We start from the raw sequence: 24,330 nt of genomic DNA, 5'->3' as shown, positions 1-24,330 counted from the left end.
CAGAGTTGAGCAATTTCAACATAACATAGTTGGGAGAGTTTAAAATAGTAATGTGTAGAAAGTATTAGATATCAAGTATCTTCGTTTCTTATTCAATCTTGTTGAATCCGAAATTTCAAAATAAAGCTTGACTTGACGAGATGCTCGTACGCCGAATAAATATCTGCGGACAGAGAAAGTTCCATAAAGTTAGATAAGTATTTACTCTCTGTGATGTGTGTTACGATGCCGGTTATCTTCTCTCGAGCATCCATCATCTTACGACGGCGTGAGTCGGAAACAGAAATAAACACAGGCGTGACAAGCGGTAGCTATAATAGTCAGCGAGAAGGGGTTACATCATGCTAAGAGCTATCAGTTACACGACGAACTAGACGTGTCAACACGGTATCTTAATTGATTATTATGACAGAACTAAATCCAAGAGTTATTCCAGCCTTACGCTCATTAGTCATCTTACAAAATGACAACTGTCGACCCCGAGCCTCGCACCGAAACCGAAATCTTCTCTCACGATTTATAGATACATATTAGTTGGTATAAATTATAGTGCAATTTACAAATACATATATAATATTTATAAATTATAATTTAAAATATTTCTAAATTATAGTAAAGATTATATACATGTGTGTTGACGTACGAATTATTATTATTATTTTCATCGCTAAAAATTATTCTTGAAATTTAGTTAAAAGTTAGGTTTTATTTTTTAAATTATACCTAAATTTATAACTTAATTTTAAGAAAAAAAGGAATATATTTAATCACCTTAGAACAAAAGATATACGCTTTTATATTCGCAACGATATATATTATACTTGATATTTGTATTATCCTGAATTACAAATTTTGATATACTAGAATAATACAAGCGCGCGTGTAGCGATTTTATGTTAAAAAGAATATTTAAAAAAAAATAATATAAAGTTTGTTTAAACTCGATTAATATTTTTTCACAGAAATCAGCTGATTAAAGCGTTAATTTGATAATTAAATTTTAAAATAATAAAATGGTAAAAAATTAAAATGTAATATGTTGTGAATAATATATTATATTTTATTCTCGAGCAATCAATATTATTTGACAGAAATCAGTTGATAACTGTCAAAAATATTATAACATATTATTATTTTAATTTTTATAACATTTTATTTTAAAAATTAATTTGCAAATTAACGCTTTAATCAGCTGATTTCTGTCAAAAATATTAATAAAGCGAAGGTTTGCTAATTAGAATGTAAAATAATATGTTATAATATTTTAAACTAATATTTTTTTACAGAAATCAGTTTACTGTCAAAAAATATTTATCGAATTTAAAGTACTATAACATTCTTTCTATTTAAAACATATTATTATTTTAATTTTTATAACATTTTATTTTAAAAAGTAATTAGCAAATTAACTGCTTAGTCAGCTGATTTCTGACAAAAATGATTAATAAGGTGTAATTTGTTAATTACATTTTAAAATAATATGTTATAAAATGTAAAATAGTCATATGTTGTAAATAATATGTTATAATATCTTATTTTTGATTAATATTTTTAGACAGAAATCAGCTGATAACCGTAAAAAATATTAATCGAATTTAAAGAATTATATGACATATTATTTAAAAGATTATTATTTTAATTTTTATAACATTATTATTTTAAAAAGTAATTAGCACACACAAATTAACTGCTTAGTCAGCTGATTTCTGACAAAAATTATTAATAAGGTGTAAGGTGTTAATTTGTTAATTAAATTTTAAAATAATATTATATTATAAAATGTAAAATAGCCATATGTTGTAAATAATATGTTATAATGCCTTATCTGCGATTAATATTTTTAGACAGAAATCAGCTGATAACTGTAAAAAATATTTATCGAGTTTAAAGAATTATGACATATTATTTAAAAGATTATTATTTTAATTTTTATAACTAATATTCTTATATTTTAACAGTTACAGGACGCGCAACACGTCAAGATCGTCAAGTCGGAGTTGCCCGGACCGCCGAGCCGAACCGAGCTGAGCCGAGCCGAGCCGAGCCGAGCGGAGCCGAGCGGAGCCGAGCCGAGCCGAGCCGAGCTCCGAGCTCGCACGTACGCCGTACGCCACGACGCCACGACGCGACCGCCATTACGACTTTGCGACCTTTGCGTGCTGCGCGTCCCGTAACTGGCACAAGCCCTGTCTGTTGTTAGGTGCATTTTCGGTTCGCGATCAACTTTTGCGTGCTCATCGCCGGTCCGCGACAGTACGAGTGTGAGTTTAGTGTGTTTACGTACTTAATTATCGTACAAATGCCATCGCGTCGCGAAATTGTGTACCGACATCGTGATCGCGATCGCACGGGCCAAGTCCATTACACGGGCGAGTCTACTCTATACATGGGCGGATCGAATTACCGTTGCGCTTTCGACGCGAATTTCCAGAGTTTTTCGGCGTTGTCGATCCGATTTCCGACGTCGTTGAATTGTGATATATAAAACAGTGAAATGCAGTGCCCATTTCGTGGAATATCGGCGACTCCTGACCTAATCTGAGTGCGTCGTGAAGTAGTCGCCGCATCATCGTCGTTCGATGAGGCCTTCCGATAAGTGGGCCTTGAAAAAAGCGGCGACGCGAAAACAGAGCATCGGTTTTATTCGCGCGCGAATAAGCTCTCGCGATTCTCGCGTTTTACCGAAACGCGTCGAAATGTGATTAAAATCCGGGCGTCGCCGCGCGTCGCGACCGAAAAAAAGTAACGCGAGTGCAAGTGTTTCGAGTGAATGCCATAAAAAGGAACGGTGCGGAGAGAAAGAGAAAGAGAGAGAGAGAGAGTGAGAGTGAGTGAGAGAGGTGGCCCGGGGAGGCATCGGGCAACGGCGGAGCAACGATAGGGTAAATATAATTAATAATTTATTTAACTTTTCATTTGTTATTTGTGAGCTTATCTATTTTTCTTTGCGATAATGATTCAAATTTTACATTGTATAATAATCAATATAAAATATCCTGGATTTTATATTTTGAAACACTTGGAATATTTAATAATAAATATAATAATTTTTTAAATAATTTAGTAATAATAAATATTTGTATATGTATAAAATACAATTTCTACATTGTATTATATTTAAGAGATATGATAGATATAATTATTTATGTAATGCGCGCGTACCTAGATTCTTTTACTATTAAATATTTTAATTAAAATATTTAATAAAAAATAAATAGTAAAATATTTTAATTTAAATATTTTTTATAATTATTTCTATCTTTCTTTAAAAAATATTTCTTTGCGAATTATGTAGTTTTTAATATCTTATAAAGTAAATAACAGAAGTTAACTATGCGCATAATATAATCATTTTTTGAAACATTAAAATTAATATTTAAATTTTTTAATTAATTTTAATATTTCAAAAAATGATTTGAAATATTATAAATAATTTAAATATTTTAATAATTGTTTTATATAATATTTATATGTTTATATTTTACAGATTAACATTGTCTACAATTCCGTACATCAAATTGGTGAGTGTTGAATTATTTAAAAAAATTTTAAGCTAATGTATTTGTGAAAATTATATTAAATATTTTATATATGTATATATATATATATATATATATATATAAGATAAAAGTATCAGGAATAAACCTTTTTTTCTCTGATAATTATAATATAATTTGCAATAATAGATGTATCGGTAAAATCCTTTTTATCCTTATTTTAATTCTTGCAAATTGTTTGATATCTAAATTTACCTTTTTTATACTTATTATGTATTGAAATGTGTTATAAAATAACTATTAAACATTTCTTATTTTTTATGTTTATAACATATGCACGTTGAAAAAATCTCTGTTATGATACACATTCAAAAATTAAACACATATATACAATAATTTATCTTAATTCATTTATTTCAAGATAATGAATTTGTGAGATATATATAATATATATTTATATATAATATTACGATTAATTTGAAATTTTAATTCTTTTAATATGTAATAAGTATAAAAAAGGTAAATTTAGATATCAAACAATTTGCAAGAATTAAAATAAGGATAAAAAGGATTTTATCGATACATCTATTATTGCAAATTATATTATAATTATCAGAGAAAAAAGGTTTATTCATGTATCGTACAACACATAGGTACATAGGTCTTTTTCCAAATAATAAGCTATATTGGGGTTAATGCATATATCTATGACTGTTGCCGAGAATCGGGGTTCATATATTTTCCTACTAACTCATTGTCAGACGAATTTACAAGCGTATCAAAAGGTACAAACATATATATTTTTGATGGTGAACAATATATCTTACATTGTCTATTCGAGTGCATTTTTTATGCACAATAGCTCACAAATTAAGCGATGTTTGACTATTAATTAGCTCACAATTATAATTTGTAATTTTTTATAATGTAAAATTATTTTTAATTTTCAATATTTGGATATTTAAAAAGTCATTTATTAATAATATAAAAAAAATCTTTATTTTTATAGTAATATCTTGTTTTATTAACTATAGTAATAAATATGTAGGTAGATCATTCCATTAAAAAGTAACTCGCAATTAGCTTCTTAGAATTATTTGTATGATATAATTTATTCAAATAATTTATTTAAATAGTTATTCAAATAAATTATGTCATGAAAATAATTCTAAGAAGCTCATTGAGTTACTTTTTAATGGAATTATCTACCTACATGTTTATTACTACAGTTGATAAAATAAAATATTACTATAAAAATAACGACTTTTTTATATTAATAAATCTTAAATATCCAAGTATTGAAAATTAAAAATAATTTTACATTTTTGAAAATTTAAACAAATTTATCTAAATATCTATTTATTTAAATACATTTTCCCTTTCTAAAAAAAGGCATATTAAGTCGATTCTTGAAAGTCTCGAAGTATTGTTGCCTCTTTTTCGCGATGTTGATCAACTATCTCGGTACGTTGTGCGTTATATTCATAATATCAAGAGGCTGTCATCGCTCATCGCGAGGGTTAACAGTTTAACAGTTAGTCCACAATAAAATAAAATAATATTAATATGTTTTAAATTTGTTATAATACTTTTAAATATTATAATATATTATTTAAAACATTATTATTTTATTTAATTTTATTTTGAACAGTCTCTCATCGAGAGGTTGTCATCGCGAGGGTTAGCAGTTTGACAGTTTGTTTAAAATAATAATATGTTTTAATACTTTAAATTCGATTAATATTTTTGACAGTTATCAGCTGATTTCTGTCAAAAAATATTAATCGCGAAAAAAGTATATATATTATAAATACATATTATAACATATTATATTATTTACAACATATAATTAAAACAATATTGTGTAAGTAATATAATATGTTATAATACTTTATCTGCGATTAATATTTTTTGACAGACATCAGCTGATAACTGCCAAAAATATTAATCGAATTTAAAGTATTAAAATATATTATTTAAAACATATTTTATTTTATTTTGTTTTGTTTAAACTGTCAAACTGCTAACCCTCGCGATGACAGCTTCTCGATGCTAGGAATATAACGCACAATGCGAATTGAGACAGCCAATCAGCATCGCAGAAAAGAGGCAACAATACTTGCAAGAATGGACTTAACATGCTTTTTTTAAAAAGAGAGAAAAAATATGCGAGTAAAGCAGGGAAGATAGTTCTATATCTGAAACGGTAATATAAAGATAACAAGATGCGATCTCGATCTTATAGCGATAAAAGACACAGCTGTGCGCTTCCAATTTAAATTTCATTGAGTTTACGGCCCGCGCGCATTTCGTTTAGTTTTATTTACTATAATTAATTTTTCAATCGGGGGGAACGAAGCAGCCTTTTACGATGCCGTGGATTAGCGCCTCGTCCGCATTACGTCATTGCGAGGAGCGTCGTGCAGCTAATAGAAAGAGGCTCAATGTCCGAGCTACGTTAAGGTTCACATGAGTTTACGACCGACGCGAGTTTGCTCTTATTGGCGGACCCTTCTCTGTACGCTCCTCGTAACACTTCAACTTTACAAATCGCGATAAAGGCGGACGTTACGCCTCGGTAATGTAAAGATCGGGTTTACGGACTTTGGCGATGCTTTACAGCCACGCCGGATTGCGTGAAAAAGTCTACAGCGATGGCGATATGAAGATATTATCCCGCGCATGGCGGATATATCATGATGGAAGTATTATAAAGTCAGTGAAAGTGAGACTCTTGTGAATTTATTCGACACATTTATGCGACGGTATTCCATTACGAAGACAAGTATAGGAAGTTACTGAGAAACAGGCTTCGCCGCTTGTTCGAAGCGATTTTAAATGTTAAGAATTTGTTTTTTAACACTTTTTTGATTTTAATATTCATTGTGTTGATGGAAAATAGAAAAAACCACTTATATAGTTTATTGCTTTATCGTATTGGAAACAAGCGATATTACATCTCGTCAAAAAAGGTGATACTCGAATATAAAAAACTTTAGACACACTTAGATGACACATTATATACCTTTACGCAATAAGCCATATTTTATAAGAATATTATTCTCCACAGCGAGATATTTCTCGGTGTCGTCAAGGTGGTAGACCGTGACATCCGGTTTTACGATCTAGAATTGAATATAATTTACGACATCCGTATATGCTTATTTTTTACATAATACATTTCCTCCTAATACATTTTCTTCTAACCGCAAAGCAAGATTATAATATTTCGTCTCATTTCTTTCGGAATAAGGGTCTTAAATGTCGTCGATATTCACAAGATCAACGATTTTTTTTTTATATCACCTGTACTTTCCTCAAAACGGGAAAAATCACTATCGTGATGCCACATGCAATCCTCCGATAAAATTCCACATTTACTTTCGAATCTTTAACACTTCTTGCGATTGACCTCTATCTTGCGTTAAGTTTCGTCACAAATCCGCATTTTAATTTTCAAATTTAATTTGATCATAAACAGATATATATAAATCAATATCGAATTGATTTACGACTTTATGAATTTACCTACTGTTCGTCGCATTAAAAAAATCAAACTTTTGGGCAATAGTTTTAAATCTCATTGGGTAATGTAAATAGCTTATTGAAAATTCAATGCGTCTCCATACAATATAACAGATAAAATATTTTTACGATCAAATTAAATTTAGATGAGAAACCATGAAATTTTTACATAAGAGATTATATCCTATGGTCTTCTAAATCGATTTCATAATTTCAATATTTCATAATTTTATTCGAGACTATAATTATATAATATATATCGCAATCTATGATCTAACACGTACCTTGAAAAGAGAACGTTCGAACGAGAAATTATTATTCCTTTGTACAATATTTTACTACTAATAATGATAAAAAGAGCGTAAGCCGCGCATCATACTTCAATTTCATCCTTTCGCAGCGAAGCCGAAATGATGTCAGAAATGATGATACTATCGATCACTCAGCTGCAGCTGAAAGACTTCATTGCACGCGCGACAGTTTCTTGGCGAACGACTGCGCCTTTAATTAGAGAGAATATACACTTATTTGCATAAAATATACAGGGTGTCCGGTGGTTCGCGTTTCACCTGTCGTGGACAGATTCCTGGGATCATTTGGAGACGATTTTTCCTCAGCGAAAATGTCGAGGGAGGTCATCATTTTTTGCATGTTCCCAATTTTTGTCATCATGTATCTTTGTAAGCCTTAAATTAAAATTCTATTAAAGTAAACTCTATCTGAAATTAACTAAAAAATGTGATTTTATTAATATTTTATTTCCACAAGGCTTAGTTTGTGAAAAACCCTTTATTTTCAATCGCTTATAACTGGAAAATTATTGGTGCCTCGACATTTTCGCTGAGGAAAAATCGTCTCCAAATGATCCCAGGAATCTGTTCACGACAGGTGAAACGCGAACCACCGGACACCCTGTATATGCATCGGAGTTGTCCCTACGGAGGGAATAGTTAAAACGGAGATACAGTAGGCAGAGCTAATAATATAAAAACGGCACAGCGTATGGGGTATAGGAGGGGAAGGCGGGAGAGAGATAGACGGAAAGATGCGGTTTCCGAAGAGGGAATACAACGAACGAACGAGAGCGAGGGGAAGAGGAAGAGAGAGATGGAGACGGATTCATCTTGAAATTGTATCGGCATCTGTATGGCCATTAGCATACTGGAACTGACGTATCTCCAAATGTTCTCATTAGCCGAAATTCATGGGCGGCTTCATCGCCCGGGGGGCTGTGGAGAGATCTTTCCACATACTTACCGACCTACAGGCTTGTTCAAGACTGACCCGAGCAGTTTTGTAAGGTTAATCTGGTAACTAACCTGACTTAACTCGCCGGGACAGGAATGTTAATAGCATCCGACTTATTGACGAACCTTACGTTGAACTGCGAGCCATCGCGCGCGTCGCAATTACGTAATAAAGTCAGGTTACGAGCTCACGTGACATACATACGTACATACACACGCACACTTATACATATGTCATCACATGCAATGTGGTCGATTCATGAATGATTTCGTAAGTTTCCAAATCAAATTTCTATGATTATTATTAAATCTCGCGACGAGATTCTCTCGTTGGATGTATCTTAATATATGATATATATAATTGCCGGCTATAATTTAAAATACAAAACGTATCATATGTCGGCGTCTCTCATTAAAATTAATATCATAGAGTTAGGAATGCTGATTTTGTTATCGAAAAAGAGAGGATGCTGCGAGAGACAGCGGTTGTTTTTAATGTAAAACACGCGCGCACAAACACGAAGAGTCGTAAATTATATTTCATTAAAATTCTAGTATCCTACTCTCTTCTCATGATACAAGTATCTATGTAATAAACAATACGGTGATATGAAAATTATACCGCTTGAAACATCTGTCGATTTGTTTTTTGAAGATCGTATTTCTTATAGAATGATTATTACACACACATACATCTCGTGTGAATTGTTAACATCGTAAACATTATGAATTATGAGACAGATAAATAAAATATTCCAATGTGTTGTTCTCGATATCAGCTTATTGCTTATGCGACAATTGTTTATCTGTGACTCAAATTATGCATGAAATTTGTATTATAAATATATAGGATTAAAAACACATGTGATAAGATAAATAACAATAATGTGCAATCAATTTTCTCACGAATAATCCGCGATTTTAATACACAAGTAAAATAGAATTAAAAAAATATATATACATATATTTTTATATATTTTTATATATACACAAATATATATATATGTATATACATATATAATAAAACATATACATTTGAAAAAATAATAAAAAGATATAGGATAAAAAAAATAAACTATGGGAAAGGGGAGCAAATCATGCGACCAGATTATTGGCAGGTTCTGTCAACGAGGACTTATAGTTACGCGATTACAACTACGAGAATTCGCAAAGCTAAGGAATGCCTTTATATGCAAATAAGCGAAGTGGAGAGAAGACTGCTGAAGGTTAGATATATTCACGGTAGTCAAGAAGAAAATTTAGGATTCTCGATTCTTAGATATGACTGTCGATTGGCTATCCGTTGCTACCGTTAGTTCTTCTACCATTATTACTACCGATGATGATGACAGATGAAGTATTAATGATCGGCAGCTAGCTTGGAGAAAGATCCATCAATGACAGACGCCGATAAACAGGCGTTAGGCATAGCTAAGCGATATCGATGATTATGCAAAATGTTATAGGCTGCTGAAGTGAGACATCTTAAGTTTGAATCATGAAAATTACAAGATTCAAGCGAAATACACATGTATATAATTAATTTTTTTTTTCAATTTCAAAGTTTAATATAAATAAAATATAATATAAAATATTTTTACATATTTCAAAATTTTTTCAAAAAGATATAAATTTCCTCATCTCCATCTCTAACACATGTATTATATTTTATCATATATTTCAATATAATTAAATTCTACTTATGTTTAATTATTATGTTTAATTATTCATATATAGGAAAACAAAATTTTTTTTTAATTCGAGAGGAACAAAGTACAGAATATTATAAAAATGTATATCAAGATATCATATAGATATATTAAGATATCTCGTATTAAAAATTTCCGTCGTAGACTTACCACGCTATAAACTATTTTTGTCGTTCGAATGTATTTTACAGACCCATTTAGTAATGGATATCAATAAGCCGCTTTTAAAAAAGCACTAAACGCCCTCATCTAAATAATAACGCCCCAGTTTTAAATTAACTTTAACGGCCGTGCGTGACAAGAGAACGATTCCGTTTGAGTGCGAGAGCAGGAAGAGAGGGCGTGCGAAAGAGAGGAATAGAGGGAAAAAAAAAGGAAATCCGTGGAAGAGAGCCTTCGGGGCCTTAGGCATAAATGCAGAGAACGAGCTGGCGCGTGATCTCACGCACTCGCCGTAGAGTCGCTCTGACTTAGAGCAGATCGCTGAGATGACTGCGAAACGACAACGAACCAGTGCGAAGTCAGAGCATTCGTGCTCTCCGCAGCTATGAGACGAGGTATGCATTAAGTGCACGCTTTCGTCCGTCTCATACGTTCGCTATAAAATTGCGCGAACGCGATTTTTCTCAATGAACCGATGGTTCAACTGGATGACAGATCAATCTTTATTTTACGAACGTTATATTTCGAAATTTTCTTTTTCTTCAGGAAATATACAGTATTAATACATTTACTAAAATGATATAAATAATATTATTAGTAGCAACATTTAATATAAAAAAATAATTTAAAAAATTTTAAATATTGGAATAATAATAGTATCCCTACACAGAGAGAATTTTCTCTTAGAATTTACCCTGAAAATTATGGTAATCGTGGGACAATATGATATATGGAAAGAATTTTATGAGAATTTCTCTGATTAATATTTATTACAATAAAAAATAATATCTATCACAATAAAATATAAAATATATTTGATTAATTTTACTAAAAGTATAGTAAAATTTACTAAAAGTATGGTAAAATTAATCGGACATATTTTTAAAATTCTTTCCATACCATATTGTCCCACGATTACCATGATTTTCAGGATAAATTCTAAGAGAAAATTCTCTCTTAGTTATACAAAAAAATTATGGAAAAAATTGCGCTCTCTTCAGTAGCTGCATAGCATGCGCCATGAAAGATTCACTCCGAACGATTTGATACACATGATTAATAACGAAAGGCGGAGAAAGAAAGTCAAGGCGGAGGAAAGGAGAATCGAAGTTGAAGTGGCGGCGGACGAGGTTGCTTGATCAGAAGGTTCAGTAGTTGGTCGATAGACTACATCGCTCCCTAATATTTTGCGTCTATTGTAGGGTTTCATTGTTGTCCCTATATAACGATCCAACCTGACCCTTTCCGCCTAATCCGCGCGGCCGATCCGAATGGCAATCGTCGAGGAGAGATTGACAGTTTAAAATATGTATAATGGATCGACGCGTATGGAAACCTCCCATACTTCGAGACTGTGTGGGGTCTTTGGAACAGGAAGGGAGATGTGGGGGCCCCGCGCGATAACTGCGATGCTTTTCCATCGACCTTCCTTCATTCGCTGATCGAACCGGGAGAACGGATTAAATTGGACGCCGTGAATTAATCGGCTTCTGTTTGAGTGAAATTGGGCGAGTGTTGTTAGGAAACATGAGCGCCAGTACTTCATTGTCCGCGCGATTTCGACCCATGAATCTCTTGAAATCATACGTGTATGTGCGTGACTGCGTCGACCCCTGCGACCTGCATATATACGAATGTATTCATAGACGTATTCATTGGTAATCGGCCGCGCATGATATAAAGACATAAATTGAGCGTGTGCGTTCGAGATTTCTGTAATTACAGATACAGCAATGTTAATACGCATATACATATTTATTTATATTTTATATAAAATTAAAAATTTTATATATTTTATATATATTTAATTTTATATTTTTATTACATATTTAAAATTTTTTGAAAATATATATAATTTTAAAAATAAATATATATTAAAAATAAATATATATTAAAAATAAAATATATATATTAAAAATTCGAAAAATTATTTATGTCTTATTTTATCATAAAAGAACATTATATATTTTGAATATTTCTGAATATTTAAAAAAATTTTGAAAATAAAATATAATTTTTGAAATAAATATAAATTATTTTCATAAATATTTTAAATATTCAGAAATATTAAACAAATATGTTCTTTTACAATAAAAAGATACAAACAATTTTTTGAATTTACAAGTGTATTCTTTAAATTTAAAAAAATAAGAATTAAAACTTGAAATATCTTCTCTTTCTCGAGTATATATTTGAATAAATAATATTATTCAAAAATTCTTTTGCAACAATTTTGAGCGAGATTTTGCTATATAAATGTCCATTTTTATTTATCCAAATGCATTTATCCAATTTAATTCCATTTCTGCATAATTTCGAAAGAAGCATCTGTGACTGCATCGAACGGCATGCAACGATTCCCAGCAACTAAAATGTCTCGCTAGAATCGTCGCGGGCGATTATGCCCATAATCCCGCGTCGCGTTCGTTGTTCGTATTCCCTTCACGTTTTCGTTGTCTCTCGCGGACGTGGTAACGGTCAAACGGTGAAGCGTCCATTGGGTTTTTTCGATTTCAGGAACGTGGGTGTCGTGCTACTATCTTACGGTCGCCGGAGATCGAAGATACATTCCTAATGTTTATGCAATGCCGTTGGCAGGAACATAGCATACGCGTAGCAGAGGAGGATTTTTTTCGTCAGGAATAGGTATGCGATATCCAATCGCATTCGCGAGGAACGAGGAAGGGGAGGGAAAACGGCGAAAGAGGCAATAACGCATAACTCTGACATATATCAGATACGCGGATTCGCGAGTGTCTGCGACCACGAGAAAATTCCGTAACATCGACTATCTCGATAAGACGCATTGCAAAACCTATGTGAAGATGACAAAAATAGTCCCGTGACATTACGCTATACGAATAATATTTCTTTCCAATTTAAAGGTATTAAATTTTATAGGGAAAAAATGTAGAGAAGTTTCTCCAATATGTATACATTTCCAAGATTTTACTGTGTTATAAAAAGAAATATCCGATAGCTTTTTAAAAATACTCGTGTGTATATTAATTTGGCTATAATTGACGAGGCTACACGTACATTTAAACCATACAAACGGTATTATAAGAATTTGGTTACGATAATGTTACGCGTATACGATATACACATCTATGCTCACGGATGTGATATAAATTATACGGCAGCGCATTGTAGCCGAAAATTGAATTTATACATATAGTTTTAGATAGGAAAAGTTAGTGCTTACAACGCGCTTAACACTGAAAATGCCGAGGGGGCCAAAATGAAAATCCCGTGTAAAAATGTAAATGTAAATTCACACGATTAAGAATACGGCGCACCTTAAATTCGACCAGCCAGCGGACACGCGTGGGTGGCAGCCTTGTGTAAACTGCTGACAACATATCTAGTTTGCAGAACATTTTATAACCCGGGCGATCCCTTACATATCTACATACACGCGCGTGCGTGTACGTGTCGCAGTCAAATTCGACCCGTGGTATCCCTCGTACCAGGAGGGTGGAAATTTTATGATTGCTGCTCGTCCAATAACCTAGCGCTCTCTCCAGCCTCTTTCTCTCTCTCTGTTTCTCTCCCCCTTTCTCACTTACTCAACATTCCATTTTCCATCTGTTTCTCTCCTTTCTCTCTCTCTCATACACACATCATTCGGTAAAACTGCATACGTTGTGCTGTTTTTACGTCTCCTCTGGGTTTTCTGTTCCCATACGGTGTCATTACACACCTCATAAAGCAGAACACTATCGACCAGCAATATTTTCGCCAGAAACTCGATATCATTGACCACGCAAATCAATACCGTCCAAAGCCGAGGCGTCTCGCCACCCCAGAGCCATCAGGTTCCGCAAAATATAATTTTACAATATTTTATATACGAATGAAAAAGATTAATCGGTGACAATGATTGAGCAATGGACACCGTAAATAATTATAAAAAAGGATCAATTATTTATATGTACAATAATATTTAATTCTATAGTTTTCCCTCTTCCACAAAACTAATATACATTCTATAAAAAATTTAAAAAATAAGATTCTAAAAAATTTTACAATATCTCGATACGCATATTTTTGTGTTTTATGCAAAAATGAAAAGATAAACGTGATTTACGAGGAGAGATATCTGTAAGATATCGACAAGATGTGATGTTAAAAAAATCATAGTGCGATAAATTAAAGAAAAACGTATATACCTGAGAATTATGTGTATCTAACAAGACTGTGAGGATATCTTCATCACAGTCACGCGGAAAGGGCAGGTGATTATAAGGTCTTCATTGCTAATATTACGTAGGACGCGCACAACGCATTCTCCAGCAGTGGTTCTCCTTTAATGTAGATTATTACTTTATCTTTCACAAGAAATTCATTACATATTGCTTCGACAAACGCAACTTTAAGCAAAAATATCGTGAAAAAGCACTTGCGTAACAAAATTATCGATTGCAACAGGATTGCTCCTAGTTTTTTAAAAAATATTGTATAATTTTAAACTTAAACGATAAGTCTCTCATGTTTCATACTTACACATTTTTTACATCTTGTTATACATCTCTTTGCGCACAGATATTATTTTATGAAGTTTTATTTACATTTTTTCAAGATTCTTCTCGCATGTACTTTATTATGTATATCTGTCAAAATTTGATTTTTATTAATAAAAAAATGTTTAAATGAATATAAAATTTGCACATTATTATATAGGATATTATACAATACTTAAGAATCAACTTTATTAGGCAATAAACTAAGGTGAAAATTAGCGTTAATGGTTGCATTTATCCAAGCAGTAACTTCGAGTCAAAAGTTAAATTTAATCAAATGGAAATCAAACGGAGTTTGTTTAAGGAGCTTGTATCCACACACGTGAGAACCGATGGCGGAGAACCGTAACGACGTATGCACGTGTAGCGCGGATAGTTCTGCTCGTTAGAGGTCAGGTGGGGGTGAGTTAGCGGATTAATAACGCCTGGCACGAGCCTAATCAGCTGGTGTAGAGTTCACAGTACGGACGGTTGGTGCTAGGTACCCGGTATCTGTCCCGTTCTCTCGCTTCCTCCGACTTGTCTCCTCTCTCTTCCACCCTCAGTCGCGCGGACCCCCACAGAACCGTGCAGACCCCATAACAATATCATATTCGCCGGTTGCACACCGGGGCGGCCAACCTCCCCTGAGTTATTAACCTCTAAGGTTACCACAGCCACCCTCGCAGTGCCGACATAAGCCGCACTTAATTACCAGAAAAGCTTAACCACCGGTTCTTAAGCCGCTCTCACACCGAGAAAGACATGATCGATCCCAAAAGTCTCCAAAAATGATGATGAAGGTACATCCTTTCTGAATACGACTATTTGTGTTACCAGTTAATCAAATTATATACAGTCGAGATTTTTGAAACGTAAAATAAAGATAAGTAAAAAAGTAACTTTTTTTTATTAAGAATCTTTGTAAAGACTTCGCAGTGTCTTGTATCAGTATAGCTTAGAAGAGTTAATTAATACTCGTGGCGACCAAAAGGTCACCGCAAGTTTACCTATACAGTAATGACGTTCGATAAAGCTTTGTGAGAAAGGGTCGAAAAGAAAAATGGTGATAGGACGTGTGTTTACACAAACACGAATTCCATGTACGGGTTTAGCGGGTATAGTGGTAGTATCCTAGAGCGCGGCGGAGAGGTTCGCAACGTTGTTGAGTGCAATAAAGATACCCGTTTGGTCTGCAGCAGCAGCGTGAAAGTCAGGGCCGGCGAAAACTTTAAATTGGAAAAGTTTCAGCTCTCTCGCGGGCGTCTCAGTCCGATGTTTGACTCGAATAAAGGTGCAGAATGTTAAAAAATAACCGCGCCCGTCCTAGCCGCCTGGAGAAATATCTGGGAAAGGCGGATGAAGATTTACGAATTTTTATATCTCTCCTAGACGATGTAACCATCTGATTAACATCTTTTTATAATTACGATATCGGATTGGAATAACAATAAATCGAAAACTTGTAAAGTAGCTTTCCTTTGAGTTTGCATCTCTCGTAATCTATTCACAAGATTTAATATAGTTTAATAATTAATTATATTGATATATTAAATATCTCTTTCGAAAACATAATATAGAAAATTAATATTTTTAACACAAACTGTAATACGTAAATAATAAAATAATAAAATAAATTTAATCAAAGGCTTAAACTAATAATAAAAAGAATTAATACACTCGCAGACGATACATTATAATATATTTATAATATATTTTAATTATTTATTATAATATATAACACTCTTTGTTTATTATTATTTGTATACAATATATTGCATTATGCTTTATTAACAAGAGTTGGCAATAATTTATCTTACGTATACAGACAAAACTCCTTTGAAGAAGTTTGCAAAGTATTCGTTTCTGAATGGTGCCTTGTAAGACACTCTTTCTTCTTATATTAAATCATGATAATCGGCATCTATCTTACATTAGATTATCTTCTCTCTACGCTTAGAAGTACCGATATCTCTCTCAACCGGCTATCAAATAATAAATAATCCCGTGGACAAGGCTAGGTTCATCAAGATATTACAAGCAAGTAATATATTTGGATATAATTATACATATGATACTCCAAGAGTTTTTTTTAAATTTACAACATTATTAGCATTACATTATAATGTAATTATATAATAATAATTCAGAAATATTAAAAACCAGAATTAACGAAGAATGTAAATGAGAATCTAAAACGAGGAAACTTTGTCCACATCGATGCGAGTTTCGTAACAGTTTCAGCATACGTATAGTCTTGAACTATCGGTATATCGGGTAGGCGAAAGTAATAATCGTAAGTCATACGTTGAACGATCATAAATATTCGATATTAGCGTTGATACGTAGAAATTAACATAATCGTTCGCATGCTACCGTCTGACCGCGGTATATCCGCTTGCAACGGTAAGGAGAGATCATTTATATCATTTTCTTGCATCGATCGCGCGCGGACGTGTGTATGTATGACTTCATGATTCTATAGGGGTTCGCAAATCAATCGTTACATACAAGCCGGACTCGCACTTCATCGTTTCGTCGTCGAAATAACAAGAATGTGACAATTATCTTTATCGTTTTATTAATGAATGTAATATATCAAAGATTATTAAATTTATATCTAGGATCTTTTTTAGAGTCAATGTGGCTTCAAATATCTCAAACATTTTTATCGCATTTCGCTTCATTGCTATCGTAACTGAATAAATAGCATTGGCCAACATTGTTTTTCGCTAAAAGCGGTAATTATCTCCCTCGAATGCAAATGAAACAATCCTTACGACGATTTATACTTTAAATATAAATAGCTCACATCGCATTTGCACTTTTATAGAGTTTTACGTATAATAATTCATAGAAAAAGAAGTATGTGCGGTAAATATATATCAATTATAAAAACAATCTCCTTTTTTTCGAGGTCGATCGTACGCGAGTACATCATCGATACTGGGAATAACGCGAGTTTAAAAGATCTCGTCTTTATTGGGAACCTTAACTGCATCAGCGAAGCTAAATACGGCTTAATGAGACCGGCTTGATCTTACGATTAAAGATGTCTATACGCGCGCATGTAACGTTACCTACCGATGCAGCATTATGAAATCAACGATACGATGATAAACATGTTTTACGTCAGTGGAATCGAAGTTTACGAAGGTGATAAACGTCCGCAGCTGATGGTACATGAATTGCAAATAGACAAAGCCGTTAATAAACGCGTTGTTATAAATCACTTCCGCGGGAATGGCTCCGTATATTAAAAGCTATAGATTAGGTTTTCCAGAAACTCGTAAAGAAGAAAATTGATATAAAAGATGCGCGAAGATCCTCTTTTTATCGCCATATTCGGTAAATGATGAGTAATGGACAGCGTTATTAACGATTTATTTATTTATGATTGACGAAATCAAAAACGATAAAATTTAATTATCGCGACAAGTTAACTGTTTCCAGTAGTGTCGCAAGGTTTACCTCTTGACTAATAATTAATAAATAATTAATTTTATATGAATGCCCGCGAGGAACGAATGAATCAATAGGAACATTTGTGTGTGTGTGTGTGTATTCCTCTTGTAATCTTGGAGGATCGAAATCCTTCGATAAATCGCAGCAGCAGCGCGACGTCACATTTTCACATAAATTATAGAAATACCATCGGCGACGTTGTAAATCAAAGTTTGCGATCGCAATTAAAAATCGCGATGCACGAGAACGCGAATGTACGTATAAATCAAACTAACATCGCGCGGCTCCCCTTTTGCATATACCGTTTCGATAAATTGATCTTCTAACGAGATTGAACGAATATATATAGCTCTTTCTAAGGTCATCCTCTGAGTGAGAGAGATTTTATTTCCGCAGCGGAAGAGATTTAGGTCAAAGATACATTCATCCGAAAACAATTTCTGCAATGACAATATAATATTTATATACGACACACAACGACATTTAAATCAGATATAAATTTTTGATCGATTTTTTCATTTGCAAATGTGTCTTTAACATACCCGTACACGTATATGATTATAACTGCTGTCATTGAAACGGCTAAAATGCATTTGAGAGAGTGATCTGATGCAACGTATCGTGCAGTCTGGATGAGGGTATTGTAAGAGGGAAGTTAGTCCTTAATTTATTCGTCTCTACTCTCGTCGTCCAATGAACCGATGCAACGGCAATGCAATTATTATTAGCTTATTATTATATAATTGAACGGACTGCAGTTAATGAGGCCTCTTGAGACAGCTAACCGTGGAGTCAGTCAGAGCATTGAAGAATCATCCATTTATTTGTGTCGAAGGTATAATTGACTAGAATTAGCCGGGATTGAACATTCAGGATGCAATCTATATAATACACTCGCGATATGTAAAGCAGAATATACTTCTTCTCGCAATAGAAGACACATACAAACTTATAAATATGTGTAATTTATTAAAGTATCTTTAAAAGTATACACGTACAAAAGAAATATATACAAATATGTATTATATGTCGACTAGTGTTAATTCTATTCGCTTCTAAAACAATTAAGCACAAATTATAGTTTAATCGCAGATATGCTTGAAAAATTGTCAAGCTTTTAATACCGAAACTGTAATTTAACTCTTTAAGGGAAAAAAGAAATATTATAGAATGTGTCTTTCCTCGAGTATAGCGTACATTGCGAAGAATGCACATTAGTTACTAACAAAAGAGCCGCCTGCAGATAGGTTTTTGCCGGATTGCGATAAAAACGGTCAGAGATTCCGTTTCTAAGGCCCAATTACTCGTGTCATTACACTTCTGGATTCCAGAGACAAGTGCGAGGTAAGAGTTGGCACCGACCGATGTTTTTCACGGAGGCGAGGCCTCTGCTTATGTAGAAGCGGTTTCAAATCTGGTTAGGCCTCAGTCGCGGATTTTGTAATCCATAAACGTCATATGGCGCGCGGCGCGTGCTCCAGTTCCATTTATGGTGAAAAACTGCAACTGTCCTTGCAGGTGATGTGTGTACGCGAGTACGTTGCGAGATAGGCGCGAGCACGCGAACGTTTCTCTCATATCCATTATAAGAGGCATATAGTACGATCCCACTGTTGTTAGAAATAGTAAAGATTTCTAAGATTTTTTTATTTTTTGTCCGCAAACACATTACCACGAATTCTTCATATATAAAAAGTCTTTCAAAGAAAACAATTTTTTAATATCATTATATTATATATATTTAATATTATTTTTAATATTAATTATATATTATTACACAGTATATTTTATATTAAAATGTAATATAAATTTATTTATAAACAGTTTATACAAAAATTATAAATAAAATACGAGACAGATATATGAATTAGTACGCGCTTTGTTTGCTATATTTTCGTGTACAATAATTCAATAGAAGACGTGACATATAACGTAGGAGAATACCGGTGCGGTATTAAGGCAAGGCGAGCCAATCTCGGAAGGCGAAAGTATTTAATTTGCGGGTAGGGAAGGGTTAATGAGCATGAAGGTATTGTAGCCAAAGATACACGTACGCATCCTTCGGCAGGTCCCGTCCTTCCTCCCCGTGAGAGAGTGAGAGTCACTTGGGGCGAAAAGGGGAAGAAGTTGGGTATATTGCTGAATTGAGGAAGGCGGTCTTACAAAGCGCCCCGTAAATCCGCGCCAGGTTCGACATTCGACATTCTCTCCGTTTTACTTCTCCCCTTCCGTCCCTTCTCTCTCTCTTTCTCTCGCTCTTTTTCCCCCTTTCTTCCACCTCCGGGTACAACAATCCGCAGTATACGTTAAAGCATTAAAAATTCTAGGTGGCGCACACAGGGGAAGGAAGATATTCTGTCCCGGTCGGTTCTCTGGACCCGCACGAAAAGGCCTGGGAGTCGCGAAATTCCACGGAATCCTTCATGTTACGATCTCTCCTGGAACGGTGAGTTATTATTTTAGAATCAAACAATATCCGTTTGCGATTCGAGCGGCTTCGAATAAAGAAGAAAGGGAATCCGGTCGCCACATTTCGCGCACCTACTGTCCGAAGCCTGTGTTAAAACAAGCTCTCGAATGGTCATTTATAAAAGCGAAACACCTTTTGTTCGGATGCGTGCAAATAACGCTAATATTTACATAGCATTCGTATCTCTTTCTATTATGTGATGCGTTATTAATATAATAATAATGCAACATTATTTTCAACATAATTGATTAAAGTATGAAAAAAATATATATCATATATATCACATTGATAATTAACGAAAGTTTATTATATGAATAAGATAATTACAAGTTATTTGAATTTGCTCTCGTTCCGGAGCAGTTTCTCTTTTCGTTATTATTCAAGACAATGGATTTAAGACCGTCTGCCGTTGTTACATACAAATTCGTCAAAGCAATGTCGCAAACAATGGGCCGTTTAGAGTCGCGAGATACACATAAATCATAGAACACCGCTCCTTCGGAGCTCCAGACGGAGAGAAGGAAACAAGTAGGATATATATATATATATATATATATATATATATATATATATATCAGAAGAGAGAGGAATAGTTATATAACTCTTCGTATATGCGTAGTGAAATTTACGATTGTCACTGGTAATACTAACGGTGCGCACAGTGAATGTCGCAGACATGTATGCAGGTTTCTGGTACATCATCTTTCCCGTTGCTCGCAACTAATCCGTTTAGCGATACGCGCGAGCTTTGTTCTTGCGCTCCTCTCTCTCGCTGCAACGACTTACTTTAGCGATTCAATATTATATTATAAATAATAAAAAATATCGTATCTTTGAGGAAAATATTCAAAACTTTTCTACTTATCACTAATTGTCATAATTTGAATTTAGCAACAAAGCTATACGTATTTTCATCCATCGTTCTGAATAATGTGATGAGTCCTTCACTCATCATGGCGATTTCAAAGCGCAAAGCCGAATTACGGCGACTATCGTGGCTAGTAGCCAACACGGCTAATATGTCATCTCTGGCCTCTTGCTGGAACGGTCGGAAAGAGCAGCAACCCTCGGCCGCTTTAGCGGCACACCGGCAATAGCGAAGAGACAGAGAAGAGCAAGAGGAAGAGAGGCGAGATGAAAGAGGAGGCGTAAGAGTGACGGAGAGCGAGAGGAAGAGGCGACAGAAACGGGAATGGGTGAACCCGGGCTGTCGGTCGTTCGGATCGGCCGGGCGGCGGCGAATCCGGGGATACAAATGGGCAAAACACCGCTCTGTACGGATGCCGCGGAGCCGGTTGCAGGTGGCGCGACCGCCGATAAATATGTCAGCCGGCAACACCACGGCAGCGTGGCACACCGCGCCGCGACTCTCGTAGCCTCCCGGTACCCCGGTACCCCCGGCATCGCCGCCGTCGAGGTGCCCACGGCATACCACGTCGTGTATACCGCACGTCGCACCTCCCAATTCCTCTTCGGCACTTCTCTCTTCTCTCTTTCCCGCGCGCCCAGGCTCGACCCGCGTTCGGTTTTCTCACTTCTAGTCTCTATTCACATTTCTTCCTCTCCTCCCCCATCTCTCACTTTCTCTCGTTCTTTCAGAGTCGCCCTTTCTTTCCTTTTTCTCTCTCTTTTCTCTGTCCACCGGCCTCTCGTATCGACGGATCTCTCTTCCACGGACGTCGCTGCCTCTGTCCTCCTCCAGGAGAATCGGTCCCCGCGCTTTTATATTGTACATTTGAATATTATGGAAATGTCGACGCTCTCGTGGACGCGCGGAATCGTATTGCCTTCTGCTTCCATCCGACCGGTAGTCCCGCGAGAAGAAGCCGCGGAGAGGAAAGAGCGTCGAAGAGAGAAGCTCGGACTGGGAAGAAAGATAGTTCCCCTCCTTCCTCCCTGTCTCCCTGCTTCCCTCTTCCAAGCATCCTCTCCGACGAATATATATCGTAGGAGGCATGCGGCTACTATCTGCCGCCGCATCTATCATATCCCCTAATGAGGACGCGCACCGGCATCCGGAGAGAAGCGTATTCAGAAGCGCGTTATTATATGCCACTCAGTCCGGGGCCCGTGCCATTTTCGGGTTTCGTCGGGGGGGACTGTCGTCGACGTGCTGCTCTTTCTAGGGATCCGCTACCTGGCCTATTCGTGCAACAGGTGAAACGCATCTCGGTCTTTTTAGCCGGCAGACGGCACCGGAAAGACGTCGCGACGAGATCTGAATGAATTGCGTCCGCATACTTTTTTCTTCCTAGAAATTTATATATTTTTTTTTAAATTCAGTTTTTATTCCCGAAATCTCTAGGTTGTAACAGGAATGTCAGTTCCAAAAATATTTGTTTTTTCTAGTCGTTTTATTTATTTTTCATAGTTCTGATGTATCTGATAAAACAGATAAAAGATGAATATTTGAATTCTTGTATTTATTATTCTGATAATATAAGAGGATTCTTGTTTCGAAAGTGCATATATTGCACGATAATTCATAGCGATATCGAATAACGCAGGGGGGATGAGAAAATTTAAATAATTATTCAATTTATCTACCTTTTGGGAGAATTAAATTTTTTTTCACAACTATACAGTCACGTTTCTCGGGGCACAACAGTGCCTCGATTCGAGCTATGCTATCGATTTCGAACTCGACCACCGAATTTCGAAATTCGTATGTATTGCCGGAGCATGCAAAACATGATCGAGCGAAACAACTCGCGCGGATTCATCGGTCGCGATCGGTCCATCGCCCTTGGGCGAACACAGAATAACAGACCGCTCGAAAAACCGCGACGAGTCGAAATAATACGCGAAAGAGACAAAAAGAGAGAGAAAGAGAAAGAGACATTAAAGAGCAAGCGAGGTGAGACGCACTCGGAGTTTCGGTGTTGAATTCACGTATAGCCCGGCTAGCCCCGGCGCTACGAAAACGCGAGGGAGAACGGTTACATGATCGTTCGGTCTGTTGGTATGGGCCTTTGGTTACCGGTCGGCCGTTGTTTTCACTCTGTTATGCAGCAACTGAAGCACCGTTGCACACCGGAGTATGTATAGTCGGTTTATACACTAGACATCTCCCTCCTTCCACCCCGTTCGCCTGCGCGTCACCGCGCTATACTCTATCCGCTATATACCCGCACGCCAATCGAGGATAGGTCCAGCACGAGCCGTGCTGTCACCGGCCGTGGCGCGGTGGACCAGGTCGAACCTGGCCTGGTCCAGCGTCGATTCGACGTGGAGATGATTGTAGTTGCAAATGGGCAGTTTGCATCAAGAAGCGATCTTCCCCCTAGTCGACAGAACATGCACAGGCCAATGCAAACAAAGTTGACCCGAACGTCCCGCTACCGGCGCGGTCCCGTATATCCCCCCTCCCCCTTTGTCCCTCCTCTTCAACCCATCCTCCTCCCCTGGGTCTATAGAACTCGACTCACTAGCCACGGCAAGTACACACGGGCTAAAGTATACAAATACCCATCTTTGACGTACCGGAATCAGCGCGCCCCTCGCCCGTACGGCGTTGCCCGTAGTAATTGTCGCTCGGCCATGGACGGCTGGTCCCCCTTCACCCCTCCCCTCTCCCTTTCCCCGTAGAAGGTTTAACAAAAATTCGATTAAACGCGCGCTCGAATTAGTCGCGCGGTTGACACTGCTTCTATTCACTTCGCTTGTGTTTTGACATTTCTTTTCCGCATCATAATTAGTGATTAAAGAGAGAGATGTATAATAAAATAATTGGAAAGAGAGAGCAGCAAGATA

The 24,330-nt window shown here is 35.5% G+C and overlaps 1 long non-coding RNA gene across 2 annotated transcripts in view; it reads left to right on the top strand.

Annotated features, from left to right (window-relative positions):
• Positions 1-24,330, top strand: part of LOC145936743 (uncharacterized) — a 212,958-nt gene that overhangs the window by 176,057 nt on the left and 12,571 nt on the right. For both annotated transcript variants that reach the window (XR_014425435.1, XR_014425436.1), the window contains 3 exons: positions 1,959-2,882; positions 3,488-3,521; positions 20,435-20,553. This is a non-coding gene — a long non-coding RNA (uncharacterized LOC145936743). The remainder of the gene's footprint in view (positions 1-1,958; positions 2,883-3,487; positions 3,522-20,434; positions 20,554-24,330) is intronic.

The sequence above is a fragment of the Prenolepis imparis genome, unplaced genomic scaffold (assembly GCF_030444845.1).
Source record: "Prenolepis imparis isolate NDT839.2.m4 unplaced genomic scaffold, iyPreImpa1.0 SCAF_5, whole genome shotgun sequence".
NCBI classification, from domain to species: Eukaryota; Metazoa; Arthropoda; class Insecta; order Hymenoptera; family Formicidae; genus Prenolepis; species Prenolepis imparis.
Note: the sequence above shows the minus strand (reverse complement) of the source record. Positions and strands in the feature narration are given on the sequence as shown.